Source organism: Delphinapterus leucas, chromosome 6 (genome assembly GCF_059928025.1).
Source record: "Delphinapterus leucas isolate spDelLeu-1000000601 "Yukka" chromosome 6, BTC_Dleu_Yukka2, whole genome shotgun sequence".
Lineage (NCBI taxonomy): Eukaryota > Metazoa > Chordata > Mammalia > Artiodactyla > Monodontidae > Delphinapterus > Delphinapterus leucas.
Window position 1 is genome coordinate 90,081,691 of NC_143134.1, and position 24,691 is coordinate 90,106,381.

Here is a 24,691-nt window from a genome sequence, read left to right on the forward strand (position 1 = left end):
CAAAGAGCGGCAAACCGGCAGGTGGGAGACCAGGGTTCAGGTGCAGCCACGGCCAGAGCCAACTTTCTGAGTGACCTCGGACCAGCCTGCCCTGCCGAATATCGACGGCTACACCTGGACCGGGAGGGGTTCGCCAGGGACGATCACCTGAACCGCCCTGCCTGTGTTGACACTTTGTGAGTCGAGGGGCACCCCTGAGTGTCTCAGCTCCACAGCTCCTTGGGGGTGGAGAGGAATGTTGGGACCTACAGAAGTCAGTATCGGGGTCACGTCGTTTATCTGCAGCAGCTTTGGCTGAGCTTCAGGAGGGGTTTTGAGTCGGCTTCTGGAAATAAAGGATGCTCCCAGGGCTTGGAGTTGGGGCCCTGGCTCCTGGTGGCTCCTCTGCTCTCCACTGACTAGGTAACCTTGGGCAAGTACCCCTCCCGGTTGTTGCCACCTATAAAATGGGGCGGGCGGGGAGGCATTGTGCACTAGATCATCATTGAGATACATCCGCGGTAAACGTGCAGAAGTGAAATGTGCGGGTCTCTGAATTTGGGGTCAGTTTGCGCAGAGGCAATATTTCACCAAGAATCCACCCAGCACTTGCAAATGGGCGTTAAGAAAATAAAAGAGGTATTTGCAGTTTGCTTTGGGAGTCCCGAAATAGACATGGTAAGGATTGGCGAATGCTCTCCTTGCCTCCTTCAGTGCTTTGGCCCATCATAAAATATTCAACGGCATAATGATTTGTTTTCAAAGTGGCTTATAGATCAGGAAGCATTTCTGTTTGTGAGTCAGTTATTTTAGTAAAAACCTCAAAATACTTGTTTGAGGGAAAAAGTAATGCACTGATCTAGAGGTCCTGACCCAGAGGCCAGCATCTCCTCATATCTAGTCTAAAGCCACGGCTGAGATGTTTTCTAATCAAGACGAATCAAAATAACTTACAGGTCAGGCATCCTTTGGTGGGTGTTCAACATAGCAGTGATTGGAGAGGCCAACAGTTCAGCAAGTGCATATTTTCTAGGACAGGTGAATTCTGGTGCAGCGACAGCAGAACAAACACAAGGTAGTTAACTGTGACATCCTAGAAGGTGAACTTTGTGCTTTTGTCCAATCTCTTATCCCCCTTGTGCTGCAGTTAGTTTCTGCCCAGTGTGTGGGTGAAATCCATTACTATGAAATGATTCTTATGGAAGTGATTTTATTATTTTATTTCCTTCCTAGACTTCCTGGTTTTAAGTTTCAAGCTTTATGAAATCAGAGGACTAGTGAGAGTGTTTTGTGACTGGAGCAGGAAAATGGCAGAGTTGTGGCACATAAGTTTGCCTTTCCTGAACTATATAGTTGAAGCTAATTTGTCCAGAGCCTTTGATCTCTCAGATGCATTCAAATGCCACCAGTCTTTCCCCTCTTCATTCTTCAATGGTTCAGCAAGAATTTTCTCAACTTATTCAGGAGGAAACAAACAGGAAAAATACTGACAGGCTCTACCCTCAAGGAGCTCAGATTTTAGTGAGGAATAAAGAAGATTATACCACAGGGCATTCTGGGAGCTAAACCCTGGGACCTCTGGGAACACTGACGGGGGTGAATTCTAACTGGGGAGACTGGGGAAGTCTGCACCATGGAAGGTGGAAGGAAGAAGAGGATTCAACAGGTGGTGAAAAGCAGAAAGGCCACCTTAGGTCACGGAACTAGAATGAGCAAAGGTACGGAGGCAGGAAAGCACAGGACCCAGATGGAGAAGAGCGAGTCTGGTGGAAGCACAAGACAAGGCAGAACACTTCAGAGGACAGTGGAAAGAGGTTCAGGAGGCTCTGACCCTGGGCTGGAATCCACACTGGTTTGGGGATGTTGGACCTCTGAGCCTCACTTTTCTCATTTGTAAAGTGGGAAGAATAATAATTCCAAACTCACAGGGTTAAATGAGATCACAGGGTGTAAAAGTGTCTAACAGAGTGTTTGCATACAGTGGGTGTTTGATAAGTTAGTTCCTCTTATTAGCAAGTTCACAGGCAAGCTCCCTAAATGTTGGAGTATATAAACAGTACTTTTGTTTTAGCAATATGTGTTGACTTAGAACCTCACCACCAGGATGGAGTTCCTGTGACAGTGTGATTTGTATTCAAGATGCCTCCTGATTCAAGGGGCAGGGGCTTTTTGATATATGGTGCGTGCTCAGACCAAACACTGACATCAGCGGCAGCCAATGCCCTGTAAATACTGTTAAGTGGTGGGAGGCCACAGAGGGGTTAATTGGAAGATGGAATCCCTGCCTCCACAAGCTTATCATTAGTGCTCAAGGACCCCAGTCCGGGGGATTTGACAGTTAGACGCAGTTATAAATAGATCAGCCTTATCCATGTGTACTGGGAAACTGGGTGCCGCTCCTGTCTGCCTTAGTGTAGGCAGGGGCATTTGTAGTAGCCAAGGAAGGAGAATAGGACAGGGGGGTAAAGAACAACATTGCAATACCTTACGTCCCTGGGTAGCACCATGTAGCATCCACAGTACTGTCCTTCATTTGTTCATTCAACAGTTATTCATAGAACACCTACTCTGTGCCAGAGAATTATTCCAGGTACCCCAGGAATACACTGGAACAAAAGGCAAGATCCCTGCATTCCTGGAGTGTAGATTCTAGTTGGGGAAACGTAATAAACAAGTAAATACATAAATAATTACAGGTGGTGCAAAGGACTGGGAAGGAAATAAGCAGCGTAATGTGAGAGAAGGTAAGGGGGGGGTGCTCCACTTGAGGGTGGGCGGGGAAGGCCTATCTGAACCATGGAGAGGTAGAGAGAAGGAACCAGTCATGCTGAGAACTGAGGGAGGGTAGCCCAGCACTGGAAGAGGCTGGGTAACTCTGCGTATGAGTATGCAGACCCTGGGGCCACACCACCTGGATTTGAATCCTGGCCCCTCCGACAACTAAATATATTTCACGGTCAGGTTATTTAATCTTCTGTGCTTCAGTTTCTTCATCTGTAAACTGGGGATAATAACCCTACCTGATAGGGTTGCTATGAGGATTAAATGCGTTGCTATATGTAAAGTACTTAGAATAGAGCCAGGTATGTAGCAAGCACCAAATGAAAGTTAAATTAAGGGGAATGAGCCAGGGGCTGGGGGAGGTCTGTTCCAGTCAGAGGGAACAGCAATGCAAAGGCCTGGAGGCCTGAAAGGGCTTGGTGTGTTCTAGGCCCAGGCGGGCTGTCTGTACAGCCCTGTAATTGTGGGTGTCATCCCCACAGTTATTGAGGAGACTCTGGAGCAGGTACTCTGCCTCTTCAGTACAAAACTATGTTTTAGGAGTTTTGAAAAGAGGAATACCCAGCCACAGCACTCCCACCTGCAGGATCAGGCCCTGAGTGGTATGGTGAGCTGCTGCTGCTTTGGGGACATTTCACTGTAGACCCAGTTCTGCAGGCAAGGCAGGAGCTGGTCCAAGAGAACTTTGGCCACACTGAACTACAGAAGCTGGAGCCCTCGGGAATCCCCAAGTCAGTCTGCTTTGGTGGACACCATCCAAGTCTATTAAAGTTGTTGACAGTTCACCTCAAAAAAAAAAAACAAACCCTCTCTTGCCTTCCCTTTCCTGCCCCCTCCTCCTTGACTCTCTGTTCCTCCCTCCCCTCTTCTCCTTTCCCCTCATCCCCTCTCTCTCACTGCAACCCTGAAGAGCAGTGCCCGTGGAGATGCTCATTGATGTGCCAAAGGGAAGCTTGAGTGAGGCTGAGCCCATGGTGCCACCAAAGCTAGCCTTGCCCGCTCGCTGTGGGGTACCCAATGGCCAGCATACCCCTCCCACTCCATGCTGGGAATGTCACAGCAGGGGAGCATAGTCATTTGTGACCTACCCGCTCCCTTGATCCCTCCTCCTTGAAATCTAATCAGTCACGTCCTGTCATTTTTACTTCTAAAATCTCTCCCAAACATGTCCTTCTCTTTCCATTCTCTCTCTCAATGTTAGGCTTGTTTCTTCTAACATGTGGCCCAGAGGCCTTCAGTGGGTCCCTTGTGTATGGAGAATGAAGTCCTGGGTCCTCAGCCTGGCAGACACGATGGGCTGTCTCCATCCTGTCTCTCAGTCCCCCTCCTCCCTCACCTGGTCCTCCTCACTTAATCCCTCCCACCCCCCAGGTCTCCAGGGCTTTGCTCGTCCATCTGGCCCCTCTGCCTAGCATATGCCTCAGCCATGGTGGTTGTGCCCATGCCTGAAGGCCCAGCTCAAATCCTATTTGCCCTGGGAACTGTCTCCCAGATCCCTTTGTCCCAGGGTCTTCATCTTCACCTGACCTCCCACCTCTGCACTTAGTACCTCTCATGGAGCAGCATCGCTGTCAACCTTGAAGGATTCTGTGTGCGGCCACTTGTGTATGGAGCCATGGCCTTGAGAACTCCCTGGGAGGGTGGGCATAACACCCTTCTTACCTCTACCCCACGGCCCTTCTCACAGAGCCCAGCCCTAGTGATATGCGTTTGCTGTACTGGAGTGACAGAAGCTGGTGATTTTCCTGAGTTCTGAAATGGTTTGAGTCAGGCCAGAAACATGCTGCTAATGCAGAGGGGCTGAACTCACTTGCGGCATTCAGATGCCTCGAAATGTAGGCCCTTCATTTGATGAAGAGTTGATGTAACCTCAGAGATGAGTCTGAGTTTTGAGTTTAGCTATTCAAGATGGCCTATTTTAATAAATATGCTATGTAAAATTTGAATCTTCAAGCTAGACAGACTTGGCAATAATTGTTCATATTGTAGAAGGATTCTGCCCTATACCAAAAAGATTTGGTATGGAAAGCTTTTCAAATACCAAACATGCCTGTATACTTAATACCAATCAGTATATAAAATTCTGATTTATGCACAGCTGTTATAGCTGTACTTCTACCATAGTCAGAGATATACACCAGACTTACCACACATTCATGGAAGCAGGGTAACGCAGTCTTAAATTTGTTTTGGTAACTACAGATTACATTATGCAGCTCTGCAAATGGGAGGATTAAAAAAAATAATAACTACCTGCTTGAAGGACAATAGGAAGTTTGATTTAGTGCCTGGCCGATTGAAGTAAGGGTAGTAGCCATTTATGTTCACTAAAGTGAAACAGTAATTTCAGGGACCCACCTGATGTTTGGAGACCTTTTTGCCAGTGGTTAGAAATGGTTCTGGCTTCCGATCATTTCACAAGCTGGCTGCTAAATGATGTGTGCGCTTAACACTTGTTCTTATGGAAAAAAAGAAGAAAACTCTAATTACAAGCTAGAAATGGGTACGGTGGTTTATCTAAAAGTATGAAAGTGTGTTCTTTTGACCTTTCTTGACGAATGATCAGAGAAGCTCAACCATTTCAGTAAAAGGGTAACATGGCAAACTTTCAAAATCCTGAATGGAAAGAGCTTCAGAGGAATTCATTCAGCTGCAACAGTGCTTAGTTCTCTGAGATTTTAAGAGAAGACAGATGTGCAGGCAGATGCAAAATGCTGCACTTCCTGTTCTCTGAGTATCCAGAATGTAGGGTGTAATTTAGAACTTGTTGCAACCAGTGGCAACAATACCAACTGCCATCCCTGCAAATAACCTCTCCAAGGCTAACGTGTAAGCGTCATGTGGTTAAGCTTCTGAGTTACTGCTTTGTTGTTTACTTTGTTCCACATGTAGAATTCAGAAGGATGCAAAAGGAAAAGCAATTATCAAAATAAAGATGAGGGTGCCATTGATTTGTTCTTATGAAAGCAATTCAGTTGGTAGCTGGAGTGTGTGTTCTCTCTGGTTTTCCCTGGAGAAGGACATCAAGCCCAGGCTGTCCAGGGCTCCTCTGGTACCGGTGTGCTCTTGGCTCCTGGAGGTGATGTCCATATGGAGGTATATGCTTTTCCTCTTCCTTTCCTCCCCAGGGATGAGGGACATTTTGAATATAGAAACAGGAAGAATTATTTCTTTTTGGAGCTCATTCCTGGGTAGTTGCAGTACTTAGTTCTTCACAAAAGCTGTGTCATAAGTTTCAGTGAGAGCATTCCCTGTCTATATGCTGAAAAGCTAGATTCACACAGGATATTTTAGCCAAAAGGCATAGACCTTCATACAAAGTTGCCAACTCTGGAGAAGATCAAGTGCAGCCTTTGTCTGGTGCAGGAATCTTCCTAGCACACCCAGCCTCTGTGCTCGGACCTGCCCATCCCCCAGGCATTCCTAGTCCCTTGTTAGTTGGCTCTGACTATTAGAAAGTTCTTCATTATGCTGAATCAAGCTCTTCCTCCAGGCAACGGCTGTCCCATCGGCCTTGATTCTGCCCTTTGAAGCCCCACACAAAAATCCATTTCTTCTTCCCCATGACAGGCTTTTTAGCCATTTGGACATTCAGACACGGGGATTAGGTCCCTGAGTCTTCACTTCTTCAGTCAGAATGCCCCCAATTGATCCAGTCCCCTGAAAAAGACAGAGCTAAGAATGGGACACAGCTGTGCAGGTGGGGTCTGAGGAGCCTGACTTCAGAGTCTATCCTTATATCAGCACAGCCTGCAGACCAGTTAGGCCCCCTGGGGGGCCCCCCTAGGATTTGCTCTCAGCTTCCTCTTCTGGACTCTACACTGGGCAACTGGGGACCTGTGTGCATGTCAGTGTCACAGAGACTTGGTGGGCCATGGAGGAGTGTCCCGGACCAGTGTCTGACGCAGAGTGGCTCTGGGTGAGTCGGCCCCCTCTCTGGGACTCAGATCCCTCATCAATCCCATTGCTTGGAAGGTGCTCTATGTTCGTTTCCTGTGGCTGCTGGAACAAATCGTCCCAACCTTGTCTTAAAGCAGCAGACATCTATTCTCTCACAGTTCTGGAGACCAGAAGTCTGAAATCAAGGTGTCAGCAGGGCCACACTCCCTCTGGAGGCTCTAAGGAAGAATTCTTTCTTTGCCTCTTCCAGCTCCTGGTAGCTGCTGGCATTTCTTGACTTGTGGCTGCATCACTCCAGTCTCTGCTTCCTTAGTCACATTGTCTCCTTCTGTCAAATATCCCTTTGCCTCACTCTTTTTTTTTTTTTTTTTTTTTGCGGTACGCGGGCCTCTCACTGCTGTGGCCTCTCCCGTCGCGGAGCACAGGCTACGGACGCGCAGGTCCAGCGGCCATGGCCCATAGGCCCAGCCACTCCGTGGCACGCGGGATCCTCCCAGACTGGGGCGCGAACCCGTGTCCCCCCGCATCGGCAGGCAGACTCCCAACCACTGCGCCACCAGGGAAGCCCTGCCTCACTTTTATAAGGACACTCACCATTAGATTCAAGGTCCACCTGAATAATCCAGGATAAGATCCTTAATTATATCTGCAAAGACCCTTTTTCCAAATCAGGTAACATTTTCAGTTCCTGGGATTAGGGTGTGGACATATTTTTTTAGTGGGCCACCATTCAGCCTTTGGCTCTCCTTTTTCTACTTATGTGACTGTCTTTTCTTTCAATCATATTTGGACCCAGCTCTCCAGGGGCAGCCTTGGGTCTTCATTCTACATGTCTCACTTCTCTTCCTTCCTAAAGCATCGTGGTTGCTACTCTGAGGGTGCTGAGGCTGCTCTAATCATCCCTGTCCCACGGATGTGGGAGGGGCTCAGGGATTAGGCTGCCCAGGAAAACGCAGGTGTTTCTGGTCCACACCCTCATCTTCACCAGCGTGCTCTGGCTGGTCAGTGGAGTTTTTATCAATGGGAAGGAGAAGCTGTGCCTATTAAAATATTCATTACCAGTTCTTAGACTTATGGGAGATCCCACAGTGAATGTGCTCTGGGTAGAGAAGGGACATATAGAGGAAGACTTAATGTCCTTGCATTTCCCCTCTAATTTAGTCCAAGATTGGTTCATTGAACTTGAGGGAAATTATTTATATTCTCAGTGCCCAAGTACATATCTCTTTCTGTAAGAGATGAGGAAATGCTGCTTTGTAGCCCTGAAAGGGCATTGTAGTGTGATCTTCTTGCCCCTCAGCTAGCTGAAGTTCATGGTCCTTTAAGTGGGGTCTTCCATCTGCTGCTGGCTAATGAGCTCTCCAAATGCAATGCACAATCAAATATGCTTTTCTCCAAAAAGTGTGTGTACCACTTTGTTTGCACTTGACATTCCAGAGTGCCAGAGAGGCCTAGGGCAAATGGGCGTGTTGGGTCTGGTGAAGCAGCTGGTGGAGCTGAGAGGAAGCAGAGCGAAGAGAGTGACCTGAGAGGATCTGGCACCAAGCAGCTCCAGACTCTGCTCATGGCTGTCAGGGCTGCTCCAGGATTACCGGCTCACAACTGCCCAGAGCATCCTCCTAGACCGCTCCTCCACTCAGTTCAATATGCTTTGCTGAGAAAGACCTGCACAGGGATGGGGACAGGAGTGGGTGGGGAGGAGGGAAGAGACAGATGAATCCGATGGTCCCTGCCTGGCCTGCAGCAAGTCAGTGTGGCGCAGGGTGCTGCATGTTACAGAGACTAATGGGAGCCCAGCAGAGGGCTGGCCATGCCTCAGGTGAGATCCGGGAAGGCTTCCGGGAGGGATTGGCATTTGAACTGAGCCCTAAGGGGACAGGCGGATAGAGCAGTCCACCCAAAGTTGCCCTCAGTTGTGTCCCCACCAGGGCCCCAGATTGCCCCCTTCCTGGTCACCCCACCAGACCTGACCTGGACGAACCTCAGGTTTGAAAGGGACCTTAATACCTAGTAAAGCAGATATTCCACTGCACTGCTCGGAGCCCTAAGGGCAGGGGAGGGGGATCAGCTCAGAGATTTCTGCTTCTCATTTTGCTTACTGGGTTTAAAGAACAAAGATTTCCCATTTTGACAAGGCTTGTTTAATGTAGCTGCTTGGAAATATCCCCACATCAAAATGTCCTGCTTTGTCTGGGAAATTTCTTCCAGGCTGGGAGAGCTCCCTTCCCCCACCCTGTCATCCTTCCACGATAACACTCCCCAGGCTGTGTGGTCATGGGGTGTTTCCATGTAACCTGCCCCACTTGACCGTGAGCTTCTCCCAAGCAGGGACTAGGCCTGGTTCAATCCAGAACTGAGAAGAGGCTGGGTCCTGGGCAGAGGCTCGGCATACAGTATTGACTAATGAAATGAAGGACTGTGATTATGACGACTGCCTTACTTGCATCTGGCTCCCAGCTGCCCTCATTGCTTTTATAGTCATCAGCGATCTCCTAGCTGAGTCAAGGGCAAATGTGGGCCTCTGTGTTTCTCCATCTTATACCTGTTTCTGCATTGGGTCTAGCCTGTCAGCCAAGTGCTAGCGAGGGGTGGTGCCCGCTCTCTGCCCTTTCAGAGGGTGGGGAGGCTGCGGACCTAACATTCAGCCTCTGGAGCTGCTGCCTGTCACCCTGGGACATGGCCAAGGCCACCTGTGACCTCTCTCTGTCCAGCTGGCTCTTCTTTGGTACCCTGTAGCCTCAGGACTAGGGTCAGAGAGGCAGTGGGGTGCAGGAGAAAGCACTTGGGCTTTTGACTCTGTCAGACCTGGGTTTACTAGCTATGTGACCTGAGGCACATTATTTACTTGTTTATGTAATTGATTATCTGTGAGTGTTAACCTTACACAGGGAGGACAGGATTGCTGTTTTACACCTGCAAGAGGTAACTATTCAATACATGTTAATTTCCTTTTTATATTATCTGAAGGGCTGTCACCGAGAAGAGAGAGAAAACTTGTTCTGTGTGTTAGAGGCTGTCCAAAACCAAACTTAGTTTTCCCCCATGTTGTCATCCTTCCCAAGTTCCATCAAACCCCTCAGGCTCCCAATTTCTCAAGCATTGCTAATATCTTTGATTTCTTTCTCTCTTCCACCTGCCAATTACCACCAGCTCTTGGTGTATTTGAGAGGCTGTGTCCCCTGTCTGGGCCTCCGCTTCCTATATGTGTACTGAGTTATTTCTACGGTCCTTTCCAGCCCTGGCATGACATTTAATTCCACAACAGAGATTGATCATCCACTGAGTGGAGGGTGATGTTCTAGGCCTCAGGGTGCACAGGGCTGGAAAAAAAGTCATCAGCCTTGTAGAGGTCATGGCCCAGCGTGAGGACAAACAAGCAAAGCAGTGTGGTGAATGCTATAGGTGAATTCAGAGCCGGGGGGATATGAACCAGAACAGGGAGAGACCAGCCACTGGATGTATGGGCTCTTTGCCCTCAGGGAAGACTTATCTAGAAATGTTGCCTGCATGAATGATGGAGACTAGTTCCTCCCAGGTGGCATTAGGATTTTCACTTTGAATGGGAATTATCAGTATGGAAAATCGTAGCAGAGATGGCATATAGTAGGGGCCTTCTTTTCTCTCTTCTCCTCCTACCTCCCTGCAAAGAAAAAAAATCCAAATCTCCAGAATATATTGACCTTTATGCACAGAAGCTTCTAAGATATGCAGCATAGTTTAACAAGTACTGTTTGTGTGCCTGCGAAATGTCTAGGTAGATGCAGAATTACAGGCCTGAAGAGAATTAATCCATCTTTTGCCATGATTGTGTTCAGAAGCTAATTTTCAAAGACAATTTCCATTTCCCAGCTGTCTGGATGATAGTTAGATGCATACATGTGCACTCTCATCCCTTCTCTTGTATTTATTCTGCCCAATTTAATTTGGTTAGATTCTGTAGGCTTATATTGATTGCCAGTTATAAGTTAAGCCCCATGTTGAAAAGCTAGGGGTACAAGAGAATATATTACTATCCAGAGGTTTCTTTCTGGCTGGACTGATAAGTCTTATACTTATCAGAGCCATCTATTCGTTGGTGGTTGCTGAGGAGATTGGTGTGAGGGCCAGGATTCCTGTCCCAAGCAGATAGGTGTGGAGAAATGGATGGTGGGGATGCTTCTCAAGAAGGCTTTTGGAGGAGTCTGTCTGCATTGGAGATGGGCCAGGGAGTACAAGCAGAGTTGAGATGCAGGGAAGATAGCAGTTCAGCAGGTGAATTCAGCAGGAGCTAACTTTTCTTTTTTTTTTTAACATCTTTATTGGAGTATAATTGCTTTACAATGGTGTGTTAGTTTCTGCTTTATAACAAAGTGAATCAGCTATACATAAGGAGCTAACTTTTCAGTCTCATCCTTAGCCCCTCATTCTCATGCCTTAATAGTGAAAATATTCCTTCAACACATGATGCTTTAGCATGCCTCAGGACCTTTGCTCATGCCGTTCCTTTTGCCTAGGCTGCTCTTTCCCCTCTCCTACCAGCAAAACTATGAGTTACCTTTCAATTCAAGTATACTAATGCTTTCTGGGCCTCATTGACTTTCTCTCTCCTGGTTTCTCATAGTGTTCCGTTTATACTTCAGTGCCTAGAGCATTACAGACCCCCAAGAGACAGCAGGTGAATAGATGGATAAGTGAATAAATGACTGATTATTGGGTTCTTAGTCTGACTTAATGCTGGAACTGTAAAATGTTTGTTGAGAAAGGAGTGAAGGGCACCAAGCTGAAAATGTGGGTGGCAGGTGCTGAGCAGGGAGACCCTGGGGCTGCCCTTGGAGGTGGAGTGGCGGAAAAAGTACTCTTTGGAAGAGGGAATAGAACGTTGGCTTTCTGATGAATAGAAGCACACAGTTAAAAAAAACAAAAAAAACAAAAAAACTGCAAAAATACTGTAGACACAAACATTTGGAGAAAAATTTGCCTGTCAAGGGACTGCAAATAAAAGCAGCAACACCCCCTTCATAAATCTACTAAATGAGGGATCAGTGAGCAACTGCAGGAAGTAGCTCTCCTACTGCTGGGGAGTGAGCCTTTCTGGAGGGCAATCTGACTGCATCTGAAGCCTTACAAACCTGAGCAGGCTTTCACCCAGCAGTGCCACTCCTGGGAATTTATCCTAAGAGACTAACTGAAGATGTATTATGCAAAGATATTTATCTCAGCATTATTTGTAATACAGGCACTGACAAGATAAACCAAATGTCCAGCAGTAGAGGATTAGCTTTACAAATGATACTCCTCTCTACAGGACATAAAAAATAATGCTGTAGAATAATAGAGACATGCAAATGTTTATAGCATATTCTTCTAAGAGGAAAATCAGGCTATAAACTAGTATATACAGTAAGTTCCCAATTATGTCAGAAATGTGTCTTTTCACACAAAAAGGCCAGAAGGGTAATTAGCAACTTGTAGATTATAGTGGACAATTTTTATTTTCTTCTTTCCAAACAAGAAAAATTTCAAAATTTTCTACCAGACACACATATCACTTTAATTATCAGAGGGGGAAAATGAATGTTATGTAAGAAGAAAAGAGAAGCTTTTGGAGAGCATTGTCTGAACTTCAGTGGGTTGAAAGCAAGACGGGCAGATCGTTTATTTTGCAAATTCCAGACAGGTAGTGTTTTCATAAGGAAGAGTGGTCTTAGGTCCATTTATGTGAGTGTATTTATAGAAGTGAAAGCTTTGGGGGAAGGAAATAGATTGATTTTTTTTCCCCTTGAACTTTTGAAATTATTGTTTCCACTCCATTTGTAATTGAGCCCAGGGAGCTATTCTTATTTCTTCCTTTCTTGGGCACTGCTTTAGATCTAAAAATGTTAACTGGCTTAGATGTGGGTTTTGCTAAAATGATCCCCCTTGAAGTCTTCACTAGACTCTCTCTCATGCTTAAAAAATGGGGTCCCAAGAAAGACCGCCCTTTGAATATTTTGCCCCCTTATCCTTGGATAACCCTGGATAACCCCAGATAACCAAGTCGGAAACCACCTTTGCCTTGTTGTGATCATGGGCGCCATCAGCCACATGTAAGGGACTCAGGAGGAGGCATCTGTGTTGGGTGCTGTCTGTTGGGAAGGTTTATTTAGAGGCCAACCTGGCATCACCTTATCCTGTGGACGTAACATTAGTCTGCAGAAAAAGAGATCAGAGCTGGGTAGAATCTCTTTAAATATTAATTTTAGTGATGCCTTTTGCCACACATCTCCAAAGAGCTTGGAGCATTTCACAAACATTACCTCATCATTAATTTTCATAGTGTTCTTGAGTGAGAAGCTGATGGCAGGTACTGTGGGCTCCATTTGGGGCAGAATATAGCATATATTTTAGTTAAACTTAAGAGTTGTCCTGACTAGATATCAGTTGATTTTAAAAGTTGAAGCATCTTTTTTTGGCATCTTCTTTCACAGTTATCCTGCGTCTTCCATGGATTAAATTGCCTTCCTGCATTTTGTTCCACCAACATTTGAGTGCCTACTGTGAGCAAGGTACAGTGCTGAGCACTACGGCTAGCAGTGAAATTTAACCTCCTTAATCCCACACTTAAGGCCTTCGGTGAGATGGCTTCTACCTGCCAATACTACCCTAAATCCCTCAACCCTACCTCGCATACCCTTTGTCCCCCACATCCCTCTTCCTGAGCTGGTCTCCAGGATAGCCCTGTGCCATTTCCCTTCTATGCACTCTCGTTGCCCTTCTCCAGCCACTGTCCCCAGTGCCCTTCTGGCCACCCCTGTAAGCCTCACTCTCCTATGCTTCACAGCCTGGTCACCTTGTCCACTAAGCCTGCCCTGATATCATCCTACTGTATCCACAGGTGGATGTTACCTCCCACCATCAAACCCAGGCATTCTACCAGCCTCTCTGTTGTGGTCCTTACTAATTTTTACTTTGTATTTTAGCAATTTATGTACACTCCTTAATGACATTTCTAGCTTCTTGACTGCAGAGATGGTCCATTTCATCTTTCTGTCTCTCTCAGTGACTTGCCCATGTTAGATGTACAAGTACTTGTATAGAGGAACAAAATGGGCATAATTTCAGGCCCGAGTTCACCAGTTTGTGCGGGGCCCTGCGGGGTACAGAGGACAGAGGTCATCGATAGAACCCTGCTTGGCCTGACCCCTCCTTTGATCCTAACCACTGAGGCCCCTTGCTGCCTACAGGCCTGTTCTGTCCTCTTCCTGCACCCACACTCACACCATCTTTCAGCTAATACATGTGTACTAAAAATCATTCTTCTCTCATGGCCTTCTAGGGAGACACAGGAAGAGAGACAATTGGAGTGGTTTTAAGAAGGTTACCTCTGTGCTTATTTCTTTCTTGACCTCTGTTGTGCAAATCATCTACACTTCCCGGGACCCTAGAACTTCAAAGGGCTTCATCCAGAGCATCTCTGTTCATGAGCTGGCACGGGGGCTGGGATCGTCTCGTGCCCCACCTTTGGCAGGCTGTTGAGACTGGGCAGGTTATTTAATCTTCCTGTGACGTCATTTCCCCGTCTGTTAAGGGGGGATAATGTGCTTGAGGGTGACCTGCCTCCCTGGGATGCTGTGAGACTTATCGACTTAATGCTGTTGCTATTAAGTTGAACAGAAGACAGCTGGGCAGAAACAGTGAGAGACCAGGCACAGAATAAACTCTACAGCCATCCAATAGACGCCTCATGAGACCTCGGGCGTCACCTTCTGTGTCGCCCTTGGCACAGAAGCCAGTTTGCTATTCAAGAACCTCTAGGGTTTCCTCTCTCAGCCAGCTCAAGTGGCTAAGGTCTTGAGGATGACGATGGCATCTGGAGGGCTTCTGGGCCTGTTGAGCTGAAAGGAGAGAGGCCAGACTCATGTTGAGGGCATAGCTGCAGCTGCGCCGTATCAGCAGATAAGTGGGACCCGTGCCACAGAGACCATACAACTTTGCCCACATGGCCCAGCGATCGGTTTTACTCCGGCTCATTGACGAGCTTTGGGAAGGTCATTTGATATTCACATTCTTGTGGCCACAATCTTGGGAATGTGGCCTTTTATCTTTAAAAATAGCTGTGTGCTGGGAGGCCCAGGAGCAGTGTCCTGGGATGGGAGGGAGGTGCCAGCATTGGGAAGAGGGGCCGATTTCTTTCCTTGGAGGACTTGCTTTACCTCTGCTCGACTGGTGAGTTGATGTTTTCTCGTTCTGTAACCTGTCCTATTTTCTCTAGACTGTTCTCAGAAAGGGAGTGGTGTTTTTTTTTTTTTATTGTAATATCTTTACTATATATTTTTAATCTATTTTTATGGCATATTTGTTCTTGAGCACTTATTATTATACATGAAACCTATTTAAGTAAAAGTTCTTTCAGTCTTCATAATTGTACTTTATTTGTTATAGGTTCTTCTCAAATTTAATTGGTAATTATTTCTGATGTTTTATGTTTTGAAATTGCAGTGTCTTTAATCGTTTCATATATAGGTGGGATAATCATTAAACACTTTTGGAACTAAACTCCCAACAGTTTTTCAAAATTGTGAAATCATAGGATGTAAAACCTGACACTGGAGATTTTGGGGTGTTTCACATGGTGCAATGATGTCCTGAGAAGGTAATGAGTGGTCTTTGCTTACACAGCTAACTAGTGACAGAGTCAGGACTTGAACCCAGGTCTCCTGACTCCCTTCTCCAAAACTCTCTAGTTTATCCTGTAGAATTTAGCTTCTGAATTACAAGTGAGAAGGGGAAAAAAATCACTCTCCAACTTAATTTTTCCGTGTGTTTTAATCTAGTTAAAGACGAATTTTCTAACTTTAGGAATGCCTGTGCCATGTGCCACAGAGGATCCTCCTCCCCTAAATCCTTTGATTCATTTTCCAGTCTGCATGGGTGATCCTTAGAGTGTGGTCCCTTTCAGCATTACCTGGAGCTTGTTAGAAATGCAGAATCTCAGCCCCACCCCTCAGACCTACAGACACAGAAACTGTTGGGGTGGGACCCATCTGTCTTTTAACAAGCCCTGCAGGTGATCCTATACTCAGCACTAAGTCAGAGAACCACTGCCTGACAGGACTTAAATCATACCTCACCCCCGCCCACCACGTTTGACAGCCAGTGCAATGACACAGTTTGGCTCTTTTGTAGATTTTGAGTTTTCTTCACCGAAAAAGGAGCTTCTCTGTTGCCAGTTTTTAATAATAATTCCCTTTCTTCATTCTGCTTCCTTTCATCATCACAAAACACACACACACACACACACACACACACACATCTAGCAGGAGTGAAATATCTGTGGGCAAATAATGAAAGTAAATAGGGGATTTCAATAGCAGCAGGTTTGTAGATAGACAAAATGTCCCAACCACTGAGGTATATTTCTTAAGTTTCAAGACTTGTTGCCTCTCTAAGGACAGTGATAAACTAGACTACTGCTGACCATATTGTGCTGTGTTTTCTATAATTTGTTATTTTATTCATTCATTCAACAAATATCTTAGTACCTTCTATTTGCATGGCATGTGGTAAGTGTGAGGGGAAAATGTATTCGAATTTATAGTTTATCAGGAAGTAGAGACTATGTTCAGATATAACTGTAATATGTCAGCCATTGATAAATACATGAGAATCATCTCCAGTAAAAGGGTTTGGAAGCATAGAGGTGGTAGAGAGCATGTGTTATGGAGGAGGACATCACGGGGGACTTCATGGAGGAGGTAGCGTTTGAGAGAGTCTTAAAAGGAGATAGGCGTTTGACATGGGGAGTTTGGGGGTGGGTAAAGAACATTCTAGGCAGAGGTAGAAAAAAGATAAAGGCATGGAAAGGGCTCTCAGTGCATTTTTGTCTGCATCAGGTGTTATGTGAAGGTGACTAGGAGGAAATGAGGCTACATAAGTAGGTCAGTGCCAAAAGGAGGAGGATCTTCAAACACCCACTTAGGAGTTTGTTCTTTATCCTGAAGGCAATGGGGAGCCATTGAAGGGTTTTGAATGAGGGCAAGGCATGACGGGAGCTGTGCTTTTAGTAAGTCTAATCTGCCATCAGTGTATGAAGTAGATTGAAATGTGTGAGAGGGAGTAGGGGAGGCTTTTGTTTTTATTCTGTAACTAACAGCAGTATGGTGATATATTGGAAAAATCATCTCAATGTTTATTTAGGAAGTAATTGCTTTTCTTATGATAGTCACTGGATTTTGTGTGTGTGTGTGTGTGTGTGTGTGTGTGTGTGTGTGTGTGTGTGTGTGTTTGCAGTACGCGGGCCTCTCACTGTTGTGGCCTCTCCCGTTGCAGAGCACAGGCTCCGGACGCGCAGGTTCAGCGGCCATGGCTCACGGGCCCAGCCGCTCTGCGACATGTGGGATCTTCCTGGACCCGGGCACGAACCCGTGTCCCCTGCGTCGGCAGGTGGACTCTCAACCACTGCGCCACCAGGGAAGCCCTACTCACTGGATTTTGAAATAAGCTCCCAGGGCATAGATTATTGTCCAGGGGAACACAGCTCTGATTTTATAATGAGGAATCTGCAAGAAAATAGAAATTGCTTAACAGAGTAGCTCTATAGAGAACTTCCAGAACTCCTTTCTTACTTCTTTGTTTTCTTTCTTTCTTTCTAAAATTAATTAATTAATTTATTTATTGGCTGCATTGGGTCTTCATTGCTGCGCACGGGCTTTCTCTAGTGGCGGTGAGTGGGGGCTACTCTTCGTTGTGGTGTGTGGGCTTCTCATTGTGGTGGCTTGTCTTGTTGCGGAGCATGGGCTCTAGGTGCGCGGGCTTCAGTAGCTGTGGCACGCGGGCTCAGTAGTTGTGGCTCACGGGCTCTAGAGCGCAGGCTCAGTAGTTGTGGTGCACGCGCTTGGTTGCTCCGCGGCATGTGGGATCTTCCCAGACCAGGGCTTGAACCCGTGTTCCCTGCATTGGCAGGCGGATTCTTAACCACTGCACCACTAGGGAAGTCCTGTTTTCTTTCTTAACATTTTCTTTTTAACAAAAAGTATTTGTATTCATATTACTCAGTAATGACCCAGTAATGCCAGGTCACATAAAATGTATAAATACCGAATTCCTAAAATGTGGATCTTTCTTGATTGTTCTTACTCAGCCTCTAAAAAAGTTTCCCTCTCATTCATGGCCTTACTTTGTTAACGCACCTGAATCAAACTCATTTTACAAGGTTCTGCCTTATTCCAATGGTGGCTCTAGTAGGAATAGTTGTAGGAAACTTGAATGTCATAAATTTTTTAATGTGCTGTTACTTCTAGTATTTGTACTTATTGAGAAGACTCTGTTGTTGATTTTTTTCAGTAGGGCTATCTTTATAAGGCTTGGGCTTTGGCTAGTCAGCACCATTGGTTTCAGTCATTCAACCAATATTTACTGAACATCTCTTAAGCACTGAAGAGTCGCAGTGACTCAGACAACCATGGTCATTGCTGACATGGAGCTTATAGTCTAGCAGGGGACATATATATACATAGTTCTGAGAGAGGAAAACTATAGATATATGGAAGCACCCAACCCAGAGTTGGAAGTCAGAGAAAACTTAACAAGTAGGATATAAACTGAGACCTAAAAATCAACTTGGGTAGACCAGTGGTTGCCTAGGGCTGGGAAGGGATTGTTGAGGGGAAAATGGGGGTGACCTGAATATACCAAAACTACTGACTTGTACACTTCAAGTGGGTGAATTTTATGGTATGTGAATTATATCTCAATAAAGCCGTTAAAAAAAATCAATCAGACAAGCCAGGAGTGGGAAGAGGGTACCTGGCAATGAAATGACATGTGCAAAGGTTCAGCCACAAGAGCAAAAATGGGAGAAGTTTGGTAGGGCTGGACTCCCTGGGAGGTGGAGAGCAGTGAGACAGAGGAAAGCAAACAGGCTGGAGTGCTGAGTGGGACCTGAACAGGTAGGGCTTTGAAGGTCTATAAAAATTACGAATCTATAAAAACAGCAGCTACCATTTATGGACTCCTTATCATATGCCAGGCACTGTGCTAAGCTGCTTGCATGCATTAACTAACCCTGACAACAGTCTGGTAAGGGAGGTGCTATTGTTATCTGCATTTTACCAGTGGGGAAACTGAGGCACCAAGTGGTAACTTGCCTATAGTCACAGACCTAGTAACTGACAGAGCTGCAATATGAGCCCAGAAGGACTGGCTCCAGAGCTCACATGATAGATCCTAGCAAATAATTCTGAAAGGTATGGGGTGACATAGAGTTTTATGCAGGGAAATGACAAGGGCATATTTACATCTTAAAGAGATTGCTCTGTGGTCTGGAAAATGGATTGGAAGGAGAGCAAGACTGAAGAAGGGAGACCACGTGCGTGTGATCCACATAGGAGAACATGCTAGCCTGAGCATGCGCGACGGTGGTGGGGATGGAAAGAGGCAGAGACTTGAGAGGTAGTTAGGAGGTCACATTAACAGGAGTTGTAGAGTGGCTGGATTTGGAGAGAGGGTACAGAGACTCTCAGATGGATGCCAGGGTTCTGGGCTTGGGAAGCTGGGGTAGTGGGGGGGTTAATGGTGCCCATGATGTCCATGCCACAGAGGTGCCCCAGTGTGGGCAGGTTAGTATCTGTCACATGGGAGTAGTTTAGACCTCTGACCTCTCTGCCAGCGAGAATCATGGAATCAGAGGTGGCAGGTGCCTTGGAATCCTCCTAGCTCTAGAGGTGGAAATGGAGGTCCTGGAAGGAGAAGGGGCTTGCTGAAGGTCACATGGGGGCAGCATGGGGGCAGAATGAGGTGTGTCCCTGCTGACGCTCAGGCTGGTTGCATTCGCTTGCCACGTTGCCACTCCCCAGAGCTTTGCTTCTCTTCTCAGAAATCGTCTCTCTGATCCTAAAAAGAGGTATCATTGTGTGCAAACAATAATAATGGGAATTCAAATAAAAACGGAATAAGTTTACAGCCCAAACCCATCATCCATCAGATCAAACTTGCTGTTTTATGTCTCCTGCCTGCATCTGCCCAGCATCACTTTTACAGCTGTACCCAGAGCACAGATATGGCTTTGTAGCCCATGGTTTACACCTTACATTAAAACAGTTGCTTTTCCTGGAATGTTATACGGCTTCTGGTTAGCATTTCTTAAGGAATCAAGAAAGAGGATGTGCTGTAACTTACCCACTCTCTGTTGTCAGCTGTTTTGTTTTTCTTGTTTAGAGATAGTGTCTCACTGAGCATCTTGTTTGCATGGCCTTTTCCTTCTCCCCTCAGGAAAAACTCCCAGCCAGGATAGTCCCTCTGTCCTTTTAAAGTGGAGTGGCCCGTGGTGCTTTGTGACCACCTAGAGGGGTGGGATAGGGAGAGCGGGAGGGAGGGAGACACAAGAGGGAAGAGATATGGGGATATATGTACATGTATAACTGATTCACTTTGTTATAAAGCAGAAACTAACACACCATTGTAAAGCAATTATACTCCAATAAAGATGTTAAATAAATAAATAAATAAAATAAAGTGGAGTGGCTCATACTGGGCCCTTTTCTATACTGAGGTCAGGGACAGAGGCAGAAGGCTTAATCAGGGCTGAGTTTCTGGGTTTCTGGGCCCTGCCGTCTTCACTGATCTCTGGCTCGAGTTGGCATCTGTTCACAGTTGTCGGCACCGCTCCTAATGGCTGCCGTCTCCGAACAGCTGACCTGATTCCCTGAATCATTTGCTGTAAACCGGGCAATTCTACAGGAGGGAGACGAGGTTTATGGGCAGAATGCTTAATCAAGGCTTAATTAAGACGGCCAGAGTGGCCTGTTGGCTTGAACCCTTGTACAGGGTCCTGATTGGCAGGCGACACCTGGCATTCTTGGCTGTCTGACAGCTATCAGCTGTTCCCAAGCCCCATGCAGAAATGAGCAAGACACACACTGCCACTCTGGTTGGTAGGAGCCCTTTTGTAGACTCCCTGGAGCGTTTTAGACATCCCTTTCTCATGGGCCCCAGGCTCTGCCTCACATTGTTATGTGAGTTGTTTATCTAGGTGTCTTATCCTCTCCATAACACAATGAACTCTCCAAGGGCAGGGGCTGTGTCTGGCTAACCTCAACCTCCTCTACCACACCCAGCACTGGGCCCAGCAGAAAAGAGGGTGCTAGATATGAATTGAATGAAAAGCATTGATTTTTGGACCAAATCCCTTGGCTTGAGATGGTTGCAGAGACTAGACTTGAGAAATGCAGAGACATGGGGGCCCACAAGCCCCCAGTGCCAAGTCTGTGGGAAGGGTGAAGACTTTTAAAGAAGACCTCAAGAGCTCTTTGGCCAGGACAGAGCCTGATGTAACAGGTCATGTGGCAGGCATGTCTTAGGCCCAGCTTTGGAAGCCATTCTTAGTTTTTTGTGCTATAGTTGTGGTTGTTATTGTTTTTTTTTAGCTTGATAGATTTGGAATCCTGCCTTCCTTCCCCAGACCCAGACACATAGAGTCACATCTCAGTCCACCACGCTGGCAAGCTGCTTCATTTGAGCCACTCTGGGAGTCTTCAGTCTGAACTTCCCAAGTACTCTTCTTGCTGTGAGTTTTGTTTTTGGTGCCTGTGGTTCCAAACATGCCCAGAGGATATTGAAATGAGTTGGCATGTAATGACATTTGATGACTCATTTGATAGTAAGAAAAACAAATCTAGCCTTTGAGTCTACATTCCACAATTTTGTTAAATTATACCCAAATGGTTGTCAAGAGAATTTTTCTTCACAGGTTCAGAGCATTTATAATAACCAACAAGTCTATGGAAAGGGAAAGAACTTCATGTTGAATGTAAAGGGGGTACGAAAAGCTTCAGGATCTTATGACCTCTGAGATGGAAATGCCCTAATGGGCTTCTGGTCCAGCACCTGGATGCTTTGTGCACCTGTGTAGCAGCAGGTAGCCCCAGGGAAAACGTATTATCATGAAGGTCCCAATCCCCAAGGCCCCTTTTCAGGATGGATCTTTTGGCTGTCTTGACTGTATTTGAAATGGTTGGTCACATGTTCTTTTGTGCGTGTATGGCAAAATACACAGAACGTAAAATTTACCTTTAAAAAATCATTTTAAAGTGCACAGTTCAGTGGCATTAAGTATATTCACCATGTTGTGCTACCATTACAACTATCTAGTTCCTGGATTTTTTCATCACCTCAAAAGGAAATCCTGTACCCATCAAACAAACATACCCTATTCCCTCCTCCCCCAAGCCCCTGTACTATATAATTAGATAATTATATTATGAGGTAGGTGAAGTCAGTCCACTTCACAGATGACAGGTTCAGGGAGGCTAAGGTGCTTGTCCAAAGATGCACAAGTTAGTGAGAGTTGGGATTGGAACCCAGGTCATGTCCAGGCCTGTGCACTTGACATGAGAGGTCTCTGGGGAAGAGCCTTGAACCCAGCAGCACTGTCAAAGCACAGAAGGAGAGGATGAGGATGTGGCCACCACATGAGATCTCCATGCCCCTGAGACTGCTTTGAAAACTGCAGAGGACGTTGCAAAACACTCACAAACTTTGCTCATGTCTCTCCAGCAGATCACTACTTCCATTCTGCTCTGGATTACAATTAGGCGTTTATAGCTCTGATTCCCCCAGTGAATTACAAACTCCCTGAGGGTGAGAACTGTGCTCACTTGTCTCAGTGTCCCCCTCAGCCCCTGTACCTGGCACATTGCTGCTGATCAGTGAGTGTTTCCTGAATGAATGTGTGGATGCTAGCCTTGACTCAGGAGTAAAGAGAAACGGGAGCCAAGATGATGTCTGTCCGTGTATGTCACAGCTAAGGGCTTGACTAGAGATTCGACTTAGAGAATTGGAAAGAAAGAGAGGAACTCTGTGGCCTTCTGGAGATATGAATGGGAGAACCCATAAGGGGATCTCAAAAAGTGAACAAACTTTGGCCTGACCCCTGACTTCCAGCTCCACAACACTGATAATCTAATTCTCTTTTTTCTCCCTAGCACTTACCAGTTTTTAACATCCTTAATTAATTTCCTTTATTATGTTTGTCATTTCTTGTCTAGTGGGAGCCTCCACTAGAATATAAGCTTCATGAGGACAGTCAGTTTTCTCTATTTTGCTACACTCCTCTTTCCCAAAGTCCCCTGACCTAAGCAAGCACTAATTCCTTTCTGTCACTCTAGATTTACCTCTTCTGGACTTTCATATGAATGGGATCATATAACATGTATGTCCTCGGTGACTGGCTCCTTTCACTTAGTACAATGTTTTCAAGGTACATCCATGCTTGACCCTTAACTTTACAGGTAGGAAAATTGAAACTCAGAGAGGGAATGTACTTGACTTGGGTCATGTGTCCTGCTGATGGGGCTGATTGCAGGTGTTCTGTCTCCCTGAAGTGCTTCTGTTCCTGCCCAGGGTGGACCAAGAGCCTTGGCAGCTACAGCCAACTCAGCAATGTCATTTTGCATTCACCTTTGGGGCTGCCTACAGGGCCCCTTCAAGCATAGCCGTGGTGAGGTAAGGCCTTGCAGGTAGTATTATTGTTGGTGGCAGCTTTTTCCCACGTTCTTTCCAGGGCTCACTGTCCATCTGATAAAGTAGATGACTTGTGTGACCAGTTTCAGTCTCCTGGGTCCTGGGGCCCTTAGATCACTAACAAAAGAAAGGCACAGCCTGGGGCCCCATCGTGCTGACTGTTCCTGCTGCCACCCTGTCGCTCCCAGAGGGCGATGCAGAGGCCACCTGCACTGACCTAGATAAGAGGCTATGCCCTTTCTGAAGGACGTCTAATCCTGTTAGGCAGATGTGAAATCTGGGTGACATGGTGATGCCTTGAACCCATGTTTTCCAAAGGCTTGTTTTTGTACCACATGGAACCCAGGATGGTTTTAGGTGATACAGGAACAAACATTTTTCTTTAAATAGTTGTATATTTACTTTAATGTGTGTCAGGAAGAAACCCATATCTAGCATGATCAGACCTGTGATTTGATGAATATTATCGTTTAGGCTGAAGGTAAAGTAGGAGGTGCTGTACTATAGAATCTTTTTATGCAGACTGCATGTTACAGGTGTGGTAGCCTGTCAGTTGCTGACACGGTCCCCCTGCCTTTCACACTTTCTCAGACCTGTCATTTTTCTGATAAAGCATCATCTTAATCCGAATTCCTTTTAGAAAATTTTATTTATTTATTTATTTTGGCTGCACCGGGTCTTAGTTGTGGCACGCGGGATCTTTGTTGCGGCATGCGGACTCCTTAGTTGTGGCATGCATGTGGGATCTAGTTCCCCGACCAGGGATCAAACCCGGGCCCCCTGCGTTGGGAGTGCAGAGTCTTACCCACTGGCCCACCAGGGAAGTCCCCTCCTTTTAGAAAATTAATGCAGGTGTGAGAAGCAGCCCATTCTCTCTCACTGAGCTATGATCACTGTAATGAACCAAGGCAACATCAAATGTTGACATAGAAACGTAAATATGCGTTTCCCTAAAATATTTGCAAATAACTTTTTCTTTTGGCCTAGAACTTCAAGAATTGAAACCGCGTATTGTTCTAGTGTTGCGAGCTTACCGTAGCGTTTCAGACATCTATAACCTGCATTATTAATTTAACAAATGTTGGTTGAGCTCAAGGCATTCTGCCGGACCCTGCAGGGATTGTGAAGAAATAGGGTGCCCTTTCTCCTGCTCTCAAGGAGTTCACTAACTAGGGGGCAAAAAACAAGATCTGAATCCATATGAAGTTAGGAAACTCAAGACAAGAGCATAGACAAGGAAGTCAGGGGCTGAATGGAGGATAAGACACAACACAATAGCTCTGCGATTGGGGAACCACGTGGTTCATGGTAGACCAGTAGGCAGGAACCCACCCTGGATGTGGTGGAGCTGGAGTTGGGTTTTGAAGATTAGATAGGATTTGAATAAGTCTCAGAAAGTGAGGATATCATGAACAAATGTACAGGAGTGGCCACCTAGGGCTTTTTTGAGGGACAGAGAAGCACTGGAACAGAAATAACGTGATAGGAGGAAGATGGGGCCTTGGGTCCCCTTGGCCACTTGGAGGAAGTTTTTTTTTAAATAATTTTTTAGAAA

The 24,691-nt window shown here is 46.0% G+C and overlaps 1 protein-coding gene across 1 annotated transcript in view; it reads left to right on the forward strand.

The window, feature by feature from the left end:
- Nucleotides 1-24,691, forward strand: part of FRMPD1 (FERM and PDZ domain containing 1) — a 133,503-nt gene that overhangs the window by 46,912 nt on the left and 61,900 nt on the right. The window lies entirely within an intron of this gene.